Source organism: Armigeres subalbatus, chromosome 2, assembly GCF_024139115.2.
Source record: "Armigeres subalbatus isolate Guangzhou_Male chromosome 2, GZ_Asu_2, whole genome shotgun sequence".
Taxonomy (NCBI): Eukaryota; Metazoa; Arthropoda; class Insecta; order Diptera; family Culicidae; genus Armigeres; species Armigeres subalbatus.
This window is the reverse complement of record NC_085140.1, coordinates 296,490,299-296,502,674: the sequence shown is the minus strand read 5'-3', so window position 1 is coordinate 296,502,674 and position 12,376 is coordinate 296,490,299. Positions and strand designations below refer to the sequence as shown.

The following is a 12,376-nucleotide window of genomic DNA, read 5'->3' as shown; positions in this document are numbered from 1 at the left end:
TTCAAGATTGTTTACAGGACCGCTGGCCAGCATCAGTGTGCCCGATTCGGCATGAGAGAGGTAGACTCTTTCACAATGGTTGCAAGTATGTTCAAAGTTTGATTATACACCCAACCGGCGGTTGTTAGATTTTCAAACAATTCTGTATAAGAATCTACCAAAGCCTGTATAAGAACTGGGCATATGCGAAATTGTTAGATTTTTATACAAAAAATGTTAGAAAAGCTTACAAAATTGTTACATTCTTATACAATATTTGTATAAGAATCTAGCAATTTCGCATATGCCCAGTTCTTATACAGGATTTGGTATATTCTTATACAGAATTGTTTGAAAATCTAACAACCGCCGGTTGGGTGCAGCGAACATTTTTTTTTCGATGTTTTGATTTACATAACATTTGGGAAGTTGCCTTAGCAACGCATGGATAAGTACCAGTTACTTGGCGCTGTACTTGCATCAAGGTGATATCATAATGCGGTTGTCCAATTTTCTACTCTAGTACTTCGTGAGCACTAAAAAAGTGTGCTCTAGTATGGGACATGAACGTCTTAGTTAAGGCCGGCGCACAATGGATCCGGAAGGCAATCCGGAAATTTGACAGCTAGTTTGAATACATGCAGTCAAACGTAGCAACGCACAATGCATCCGGAATGAGTTTGCGGATTGTACTAAACGCAGTAAACCGCAAACCTGTCCGCACCATTTGAACAATCTCAAACTTTGCGGACAGGTTTGCGTCAAAAAATACACAAATCACGAGAAAATGATGATTCATTTTTACTTCCACTGGAAATTGCAAGGAATTTCCATTGAAAATTTCAAGGAGATAAAACTTAAATAAATATGTTGAATTTCTATGGGAAAAGTAAGTATGTTTCTATGGAAATTATAAAGAGTTTCAACGGGTAATTCAAAAGAATATCCTCGGAAAACTTTAAGGAAATTTCCTGGGAAATTGTAAGAAATGTTCGTGGAAAATATTGTAAGAATTTTTCAGGAGAAATTGTAAGGAACTTCCATACGAAATTGCGAGGAATTTAAACGGGAAATGGAAATAATTTCTTCGGGCATTTGAAAGAAATTTCCATTAGCATCTGATAGGGATTTCCATCGAAAATTGTTAGGAATCTCCAAAGAAATTATTTAAATAATACCAATGGCAAATTACAAGGGATCTCTATTGAAAATAGAAAGTAATTTCTAAGGAAAATTATATGGGATTTTAATTTTAATTTTTTTATTTTAAATTTGAGGAATGTCCATGGAAAACCATGAACAGAGAGGAACTTCCATGAGAAACCATGGAGAATTGTATGAAATTTCCATTGAAATTTCTAGAGGAATTTCTATAAGAACATTTGAGGGATTTCAATTGGCAAACTACTAGGAAATTTGTGACGAATTTCAATGGGGAAATCTAAAGAATTTTTATGAGAATTTGTAAGGAATATCCATGAGAAACTGTTGAGAATATCAACAGTAAATTGTTAAAAGTTTCATAGGGCAATTCGAAGAAATTTCCATGGCAAATTGTGAACGTGATTGTAAGAAAATTCAATAAGAAACTGTTAAGAAATTTTATGGAAAATTGTTAAGAACATCAATGGGAAATTGTAACAAATTTCCAAAAGGAATTGCCAGGAGTTACTATGAGAAACTGTTAGCGTTTCTCATGGGAAACTGTAAGGGGTTGGCATGGGAAATCGTAAGGAATTTCCGTAAGAAATTGTAAGAAATTTCAATTGGAAATTTTAACGAATGTTCATCGAAAATTGAAAGATATTTCAACGGAAATTCCAGGGAAGTTTCACAAGACATTTTTTTAAATTTCTATTGGAAATAGCAAGAAATTTAAAAGGTAAATCGTAAGAAATTTGAAGTGCATCCATGAATTCCTCCGGAAGTGCTTCCAAGAATTTCTCCGGAAGTTCCTCTGAAAATTCCTATAAAAGTTACTCTGAAAATTCTTCCAGAAGGTCCTCCAAGAATTATTCTGAAAATTCCTCCGCCCGAAGATCGTCCAGGAAATTCCTCTGGAAGTTCCTCCAGGAATTCCTCCGGAAGTTCCTCCAGGAATTCCTCCGGAAGTTCCTCCAGGAATTCCTCCGGAAGTTCCTCCAGGAGTTCCTCCGGAAGTTCCTCCAGGAATTCCTCCGGAAGTTCCTCCAGGAATTCCTCCGGAAGTTCCTCCAGGAATTCCTCCGGAAGTTCCTCCAGGAATTCCTCCGGAAGTTCCTCCAGGAATTCCTCCGGAAGTTCCTCCAGGAATTCCTCCGGAAGTTCCTCCAGGAATTCCTCCGGAAGTTCCTCCAGGAATTCCTCCGGAAGTTCCTCCAGGAATTCCTCCGGAAGTTCCTCCAGGAATTCTTTCGGAAGTTCCTCCAGGAATTCTTTCGGAAGTTCTTCCAGGAATTCCTCCAGGTCCTCCGGAAGTTCCTCCAAGAATTTCTTCAGAAGTTCCTCCAGGAATTCCGGGAAAGTTTCCCCAGAAATTTCTTTGGAAGTTCCTCCAGGAATTCTTTCGGAAGTTTCTACAGGAATTTCTCCGGAAGTTCCTTCAAGAATTCCTGCGGAAGCTCTTTCAGGAATTTTCTATAGGGAATCTCCCAGGGAACTTCCTCTGGAAATTCCTCCAGGAATTTCTCAGGAAGTTTCTTCAGAAATTCCTCAAGGGATATGCGAAGGAATTCCTCAAGGAACTTCCGGAAGAATTATTGAAAGAACTTCCGGAGGAATTACTGAAGGAACTTTCGGAGGAAATCTTGAAGTAACTACCCGAAGAATTCCTGCATGAACTTCCCGGGGAATTTCTGGACAAACAACCGAAGGAACTTCCGGAGAAATTCCTCGAGGAAATCGCGGAGGAATTCATGTAGGTTATTTCTGAGGAATTCCTGGAGTAACTTTCGAAGGAATTCCTGAAGGAACTTCTGGAAGAAATCCTGAAGGAACTTCTGGAAGAAACCCTAAAGGAACTTTCGCATAAATTCCTGAACCGGAGGAATTCTTTCGCATAATTTCCAGAACTGGAGGAATTCTTGAAGGATTTTCCTGAGTTCCAGCAGAAATTTTCGGAGGATTTCCTGCAGGAACTTTCAGGGAATTCCTGAAAAAACTTCCGATGGAACTCCTGGAGGAATTTTCTGGAGAAATTCCTGAAAGAACTTCTGAAGAAATTCCTGAAGGAATTTTCGGAGGAATTCCTGGAGGAACTTCCTGGAGGAACTTCCGGAGGAATTCTTAGAGGAACTTCCCGGAGGAATTCTTAGAGGAACTTCCCGGAGGAATTCCTGGAGGAACTTCCTGGAGGAATTCCTGGAGGAACTTCCGGAGGAATTCCTGGAGAAACTTCCGGAGGAATTCCTGGAGGAACTTCCGGAGGAATTCCTGGAGGAACTTCCTGGAGGAATTCCTGGAGGAACTTCCGGAGGAATTCCTGGAGAAACTTCCGGAGGAATTCCTGGAGGAACTTCCGGAGGAATTCCTGGAGGAACTTCCTGGAGGAATTCCTGGAGGAACTTCCTGGAGGAATTCCTGGAGGAACTTCCTGGAGGAATTCCTGGAGGAACTTCCTGGAGGAATTCCTGGAGGAACTTCCTGGAGGAATTCCTGGAGGAACTTCCTGGAGGAATTCCTGGAGGAACTTCCTGGAGGAATTCCTGGAGGAACTTCCTGAGAGGAATTCCTGGAGGAACTTCCTGGAGGAATTCCTGGAGGAACTTCCTGGAGGAATTCCTGGAGGAACTTCCTGGAGGAATTCCTGGAGGAACTTCCTGGAGGAATTCCTGGAGGAATTCCTGGAGGAACTTCCTGGAGGAATTCCTGGAGGAACTTCCTGGAGGAATTCCTGGAGGAACTTCCTGGAGGAATTCCTGGAGGAACTTCCTGGAGGAATTCCTGGAGGAATTCCTGGAGGAACTCGTGGAGGAACTTCCGGAGGAATTCCTGGAGGAACTTTCGGAGGAACTCCTGGAGGAACTTCCGGAGGAACTCCTGGAGGAACTTCCGAAGGAACTCCTGGAGGAACTTCCAGAGGAACTGCTGGAGGAACTTCCGGAGGAACTACTGGAGGAACTTTCGGAGGAACTCCTGGAGGAACTTCCGGAGGAACTCCTGGAGGAACTTCCGGAGGAACTCCTGGAGGAACTTCCGGAGGAATTTCTGGAGGAACTTCCGGAGGAACTTCTGGAGGAACTCCTGGAGGAGTTTCCGGAGGAACTTCTGAAAGAGTTTTCCGGAGAACTCCTGAAAGAGTTTTCCGGAGAAATTCCTGAAAGAACTTCTGAAGGAATTCCTGGAGGAACTTCCGGAGGAACTCCTGGAGGAACTTTCGGAGGAACTCCTGGAGGAACTTCCGGAGGAACTTCTGGAGGAACTTCCGGAGAAATTCCTGGAGGAACTTCCGGAGGAATTGCTGGAGGAACTTCCGGAGGAATTGCTGGAGAAACTTCCCGAGGAATTCCTGGAGAAACTTCCGGAGGAATTCATGGAGGAACATCCGGGGGAATCCCTGGAGAAAATTTCGGAGGAATCCCGGGGGTTTTGTGACTGCTGGAGAAACTTCCGGAGGAAATGTTTGAAGGATTGCTGGGGGAATTCTTGGAGGCAGTTCCAAAAGAATTCCTGGAGGGTCTTCCGAAGGTTTTTTAGAGGAATTTTCAGAAGATTTTCCGAATGATTTTTTGTATTTTTTAAGAATTTTTGGAGGAATTCCTGGAAGAACTTCCGGAGGAACTTTTGAGGATTTTCTGAGGAACTTCCGAAAATTTCTGAAGAATTCTTTATATTTTTATAAAGAATTCTTCAGAAATTTTCGGAAGTTCCTTCCGAAGTTAATGTTTGAGAAATTTTTAGGGGATTTCCTAGAGGTACTTGCAGGGGAATTAATGAATGAACTACGGGGGGAACTGCTGGAGAAGCTTCCGAAGCAATTCCTAGTGGAACTTCCGGAGCAATTCCTAAAGAATTCCTAGTGGATTTTTCGGAGGATTTTCCGAATGATTTCTGGTAAATACTTCCGAAGGAATTCCTGTAGAAATTTCTAGAGGACTCCCTATAGAAACTTCTAAAGCAAATTTTTTGAGTAATTTTTGGGAAAAATCCTGAAGAAACTTCCAGAGAAATTTTTGGAGAAACTTTCTGATGTATCCTTGAAGGAATTTCCGAAGAAGTTTTTAAATAAACTATTTATAATTCATGTGGAAATTTCTGAAGGATATCCTGTAGAAACTTTCGGAGGAAATTTTTTAGGCATTTCTAGAGGAATTTCTGGAGGCACTTCCAGAGTAATTCTTAGAGGAACTTCTAGAAGAATTTACGGAGAAACTTGTGGATAAACTCTCGGAGGAATTTCTGGAGGATTTTGTGGAGAATCTCCTGGAAAAAATGCCGAAGGGATTTCTGGAGAAAGCTTCAGAAGTAGATCTTGAGGTACTTTCGGAGGAAATCTAGGAGAATTTCATGAAGGAATTCCTGGAGGAGCTTGCGGAGGAATTCTCGGAGGAATTTCTCAAAAAATTCCTGGAATGGCTTGTGGGGAGACTTTCCTAGGAAACACATGAATTATTCACGATTTTTAATTAACCTCCATCCTCCAATGTCCAGAAAATGCAGTTTTAATTCTCCTCCTAATTTTCTGAATACTTTAATAACTTGTATATTATAATATAAGCTCAAATATAAGCTCAAAATCTCGAGCGCCAGAGCGCCATTCCGTGATAACTTATTTGGAACCCAACAGCGACAAAAAAATGTTAACTACTCAACTGTCAATAACCGTATGCATTGTGGGTTGCTTATCCGTTTTGCGTGCGTTTTGTATTTTAGTACAAAACGTATCAAACGGGTTACAAAACGCAAACTCAAACGCAAACGCAACGTATCCATTGTGCTCCGGCCTTTAGTCTTTGGAAGAACACTAGGTCCAGGAGAAAATGATGTTTTAGTCTGATGTATCGCTGACAGTACCATTTGAACGTCTACTTGAAAGACATCCACATCCACTACATTGCTATCCACTACTTACAGCTCTATCAATGTCAACCTGAGAAGGCGAAAGACCCGAGAATACACTTGAGAAGTATTTAGCGAAAAGGCTGCATTTATCCTCAGTATTCAGTGCAATGTCGTTATCGAGAAAAACACTTGATGGCAGTCCAGATTCCTTCCTTTTAGAATTCACGGAAGACCAAAACTTCTTGGGGTGTCGTCGGAGATTTTGTTGCGTGAGATGAACATAGTGTTTGTAACGGAGTTTATTATAGCACCGATAATCATTGCTGGCGATGTTGAAGTTCCGTTTAGTGAAGGCACACCGTCGAAAGGTATAAGCGCGAAGAGCTCTAGCGCGCACTTTTTTCAGGTTCCGTAAAAGAGCATTAGTCCACGGAAGTTTCCTCGGAGGCTTTCGCTTCGGTACAACGACTGAAACGCAATCACGTAGCAGACAGTTAAAGCGGTCTACAGCAGCATTCATGCAGTGAAGAATCATTGATAAACACCAAGTCGAGCATGTTTGATTGAAAGTTCGAAATCTGATTGATTTGGCTGAGTCCAAGAAAAGCAATCCCATCGACTAGTTGGCGGCTGGCAGGTGTAGTTGCAGACAAAAGCGGATCAGGAAACAAATATCCGTGGTGGGTAAGATATTCCAACTTTAATTGCCTACCTTAAGGCGTTTACTAACTTAGTACATAGTTATAATATTTAATGCATCTTGTTGCGAGAATATCGAGTAAAGATTAGGGGAAGTGGGGGTAACACGCCCATAGGGGTTAAAACGCGCCACCCCTGAATAAGGTTAAATATCCCCATTGTGATTATTTTAAATAGTCTATACGATGAATCAATGAAAAATATTGCCATTGGATACATATATTTCATGATTTTTCTCTAGTTACACATGAAAAACTCGAAAAAATGATTGGTGCTTTAACCAACTAAGCTACGAAGGACCTCCGTCGGCCTTCGCAACCTAGCGTACTGTAGGGTCATGGGTTCGAGTCCCATCGAAGGGAAAGTGGTTACCTCCAATACATTTTCCAAATCAATATCTTCCACATAACGTACATATTCACATATGAGTTTTCATAACATTGTAAATTAACGTCCAAGTCGGGTGGTTTAATCCCCGGAAATAGGCAATTACCTTTGATTGAACTGAACTTGAGTTGCGTGCTCTTGCCTACGCAATGCAGTCGGGTCTGAGCTTGACGACCGACTGGCAAATAGCTTACACAACCTCACTTGATCAGTACCGTTGCTGATGAAGAATGTGTATAGCCGCCAGACATTCTAAATACGCACGCTGCTCTAATGTGGACGTGTACAATACACATGTGGAAGTATTGACTTGAGAAATGGATTGCGAGTGATTTGACTATGCGTCCAATTTGGGAATCTCGAGCTCGTTCAGTAGCCGCTAGGTTGCGAAGGCCGACGGAGGTCCTTCGTAGCTTAGTTGGTTAAAGCACCAGTCTAGCGTACTGTAGGGTCATGGGTTCGAGAATCGAAGATCGAGATCGAAGGGAAAGTGGTTACCTCCAATACATTTTCCAAATCAATATCTTCCACATAACGTACATATTCACATATGAGTTTTCATAACGTGTTCTTTATGTTCCACACGAAATCGTCGTCAAAATTGGTCTTAAAACGATTTGATGGGCCTTCAAACTTCTGAGGTCGGTGTGGGGCAGTACGCCCATGCTCATTTCGTATGACCGAAACAGCTGAAACATTCGGTTAATTGCCTTAATGTAGGCAATTAAAATGAAAATCAGTACGATAAACACATGCGCGTTTTAACCCAACTGGCGCATCTCACCCCGCATGGTTTCAAAATCAATATTTTTTGGGTGCTTTTTAAAAATCAAATTTCTGTGCAATAAAATGTACAATTAGATATCTGTCATCGGTAGTCAGTCGCAGATATGCTGTTCTTTAGTATGCGCTGATGAAAACTGGCTGAAATGGTGGTTTTCATTGATAAAAATTGCATTTTCCTTAACGTGGGCGAACTATCCCCAGTTCCCCTACTACATATATACGCACGTAAACAAACACACATATCTAACTCCTAATAATTATTTTGGGAATGCCCAATAGTTGCTCAAAATTATGCGCATTTCTTGTTCTTTCGCGTTTGGCCATTTGATCATTTCAGAGGACAAGCTACTGATGAATTCTATGACCCGTTCTATCATATTGCCCACCGTTCCTTTGGCCAAATTGAAGCGATCGGCCATACCTCGGAATGAGTAGGCTTCGTGCCCAGCGAACCATAAAAATAAGATTAAATGCGTTTTGGCAGGGTAAGCTGTCCAGTCGCTGGTAAACGAATGATTTTTCAAATTCGTCTGTCAAGTACTCGTACAGGTCGCGTGACACCCGAAAGTGTGAGATAAACTCTTCTTCAGTATACTTCGGCACCGTTTGCTTTACATATCCTACAATACAACTCCGTGTTTTTTTTTCACGGGTACTGGGGTCAAAATTGTGATGAACTCTGCATCGTCACTGTAATCATTCCATAAATATTCTTCTGGTTCTTCATTGTCTATCATCTCGAATAACATCCACTATTGGTTGTGATCCATCACCTTAGAATTCTTAAATACTGATTTCACAAAACAAATCAACAACACCAAAGCAAATCAAGTTTCCTCAAGCTTGATATGTGTCCGTTGAGAACTCAACTTGAGCTAGTTCGAAGTAACTTGATAAAAAAAATCTCGAGTAAGTCCGAGTTGCCTCATTGGACATTGGACGAGACTTGTGCTGAATAAGACGTCAAAATTAAACTTCATATAGGCAAATGAGCCAAACACGAACTAGGGTATCTGTTCCATTATTAATTACATGCTCCTATATCAATAACATTCGCAAAACAGGCAATTTAGACTCAATTTGTGTCGAGTTTTGTTGTTATCCGGCGTGCTCACTGCTGCAAAAAATCACAAAAATGAGAAAAAAAAACAATTCGCGCACCAATTCTTTGTTTTCGAATGGTTTTGATTTGGGTACATGGTATGAATTCAAGGAGCAGTTCCCCTAAATGACTGACTTCATTCTTGCCCTTGAATATGAAATCGTGTATTTTTAATGTGTGCACAACATGTTGAAAGATTGTTATTACTTAAAACACTATTTTACTTTCCCAGTCGCAAACGATGACAACGTGTGAAAAAAAGTTGAGGGGCATATTGCCTATTACGAGGTGCGATTACACAATCCAATGACGCAAATATTCGAAAGGATTCCGGCATGACATGAACATCTATTCTAATGGATGTGATAGATAACTTTCTTACCTTTTGCCGCTATTATACAAACGAGCAACACTTTCGTCCCTTTTCAATATTTATGAAAACGAGTCTGGAATGAAAATGATGGGAGAATTAGAAAAGGGTTAGTTTGTCTACTGTGAATAGCAAATACGGTGATAGAATCGATTTACTAGATTGGCACATTATTCGAACGATATTGGATCGAGAACAAGTCCCCCAACTGGGTAATTCTTTATAAATTTTCTTAAATCTAAATAACAAAACTTTAGAATCCATGAAAAGACATCTCACAAATCCGATTTGGTTTAAGCACCGCGCAGCAAACTTGTTCTTTCTCTAATCTGAAAGTTCCCCAAAGGGCGTACTCTCCGGGTGGTTCGCCATAATTCAAAAGTTATTATAATATATTAAACGAGGTAATCACTTCGAAAGCCATTCCCATTCCCATACCAAGCTTCAATTATCTTCCCAGCCAGTAGTGTCTGCGCTTCCAGCAGCAGCAAAACTAATAGACACGCGCGTTCCCCGGAGTTATAATCTGAATCCTGCGATAGCTGAGCTGAAACAACAACTTGGAGCTCTGCAACATCATATCAACAGCACACGACGACGATGACGACAACCACTCCCGCGGACCTGACCGCCAACTGAGCACACCTCGGAGGCGCTGACTGACTCTGGGCGAGACAATAACCGAGCGGGGTTATGATATTGCTCCGGAAGAAGTCGAGAATACAGAATCTTTGTTTTTCCTTCCTTTGCCGCGGCACGTCATCAACGTCGTTATGGGATGATGCAACTCCCTCGACGTGTTTGGGGGCAAGCTAGCTAGTTAGCGGGAAACAGTTGCTTTTTAAATAGTGCGGATTTGTGGTTTGATATGCAATGTTGGTGTTTCCACAGGAAGCTTAGTAAACTACGGTAAGCATAAAGAACAGCGTACTGTGTTGTACGAGAAAGGCAAAAAGAAGTAGAAAAAGATCAAGAACAGCTGGAAAAGTGAATATGGATTCTAAATTAATGATTTCGTGTGTGTTACTTCTACGTGAAGTTAAACGATTTACAATGATATGGAAATGCTAATATCATCTTCCAAACTTGGACGTACATGTTCATGATAGAATTAGAGGCGAAAGTATAGAATTGATAGTTCCGTTAGGATACGGCAGGCATGAAGATGGCCAGTGGAGATATATCAGCTTCCACACTGATATTCTTCCCTCCCCCTTCATACGGGAGCTTGGCAGAAGGAAGGTCGTGTGATATGTGCCATCACAAATATTGCCCTCCGCTCGCTTTCAAATCGACTTCTATAAAAACATTCTTCATACCTGCCGTATCCTAACGGAACTATCAATTCTATACTTTCGCCTCTAATTCTATCATGAACATGTACGTCCAAGTTTGGAAGATGATATTAGCATTTCCATATCATTGAATATGGATTGAATTCATAGCTCCCCGATTCGATATCAAAAAACTTTATTGCATCAAACAACATCAACCTACGGGAATTCATTTCAATTTTCATTAGAATTTCATCTTTCCAAACGTCAACATTTTAACTATTTTTTCGTACAAAATCCAAAAAATTCACTTGAGAAAATTCAAACAAATTTTCTGTGGAATTTTTGATATCATTCACGTAAAAATTCCAAAAAAAAACTCCTTTTGAAAATTATTTGATCTTTCCCGGGCAATACATTGGTATTTCTCGAAAAACTCTTTGAAGTTTCCAAGGTTAAGGTATTGTTTAACGAATTTTACTGCCACATCCTACAACCCATCACAGATTAGACTGTGAGGCGGAATGAACTTACTATAAAGTTATTCCTTGGTCTGTTGACTATTTTCCCTGTTGTTAGTTTCTTCATCAGTACTCTTAAAGCTTCTGTAAACTTTCGAGCGTTGTCACACTGTATAAGAGCTGGTTTCCTCAACAAGCGATGAACCTATATAACGCTGCTATGAGCGCCACCGTAGGGAGGTTATTGACGTGCACCACATCGGACCACATCGAAAACCGTTAACACACCAGTCAGTGCACGATGCTTCGTGCTAAGTATCAAAGACACATGCCCTAAGCAGCTGGGGTCGAGCGTTCAGATTTTTAAGATGATTACGTTGCATTACGTTGACGGATGTCCTGCCGGCAGGATAATGGGATTTTCCTATCTTTAAAGGTGGCCACATGTCTGAGTAGTTCGTAAAGTCGAAATCCACCGAAATAGGAGAAAGGTTCCGCAGAACAGAGTTCGGATCAACCTGATCAGTTTTGGTAATGGTCAGAATGTCCTGAGTGAAATATTCTTCTTCTTAAGGTCACTCCTGACGGAATCCAATTTTCAAAGTACTCGCGTTTTCAAGGGCACACCATTCGATACGGAAGCAACGCACAACTGTCATTTTTATTTTTTCAGCTTTGCTGCGTCGCAGCATGCATGAAAAAATAAAAATGACAGTTGTGCGTTGCTTCCGTATCGAATGGTGTGCCCTTGAAAACGCGAATACTTTGAAAATTGGATTCCGTCAGGAGTGACGACCTTAATGGCATTACATCCCCACACTAGGACAGAGCCACCTTGCAGCTTAGTGTTCATTAAGCACTTCCACAGTTGTTAACTGCGAGGTTTCTAAGCCAGGTTACCATTTTTGCATTCGTATATCAAGAGGCTAACACGATGATACTTTCATGCCCAGGGAAGTCGAGATAATTTGCAATCCGAAAATTGCCTAGACCGGCACCGAGAATCGAAACCAGCCACCCTCAGCGTGGTCTTGCTTTGTAGCCGTGCGTCTAACCTCACGGCTAAGGAGGGCCCCTAAAGTGAAAGAGTGAAAGATTACCTTTGTTCTATTCGAACTAAACTGTTTGTAATTTTGTGAGACAATTTCACTTGACTGCTACTGACGCCAACATCATCCACTCGATGATTTGACCGTAAAACGCTATGGACGCCATCCATGCGAATACTTTTTCGCAGCCTCTGCCTCCGACAAGCGCTTGTGATTTTGCTACTGGACGTTTTAATTATTTTTTTTATTTTTTTTTCCGCAGTCGTCCGATTTTCGCGGTGTGAACGATG

At 41.2% G+C, this 12,376-nt stretch overlaps 1 protein-coding gene across 1 annotated transcript in view; it reads right to left on the bottom strand.

The window, feature by feature from the left end:
* LOC134212443 (uncharacterized) overlaps positions 1–12,376 on the bottom strand; it is a 437,347-nt gene that overhangs the window by 286,711 nt on the left and 138,260 nt on the right. Inside the window, exon 2 of the mRNA XM_062690312.1 lies at positions 9,315–9,378. The gene's annotated coding sequence lies outside the window, so the exon portion shown is untranslated. The remainder of the gene's footprint in view (positions 1–9,314; positions 9,379–12,376) is intronic.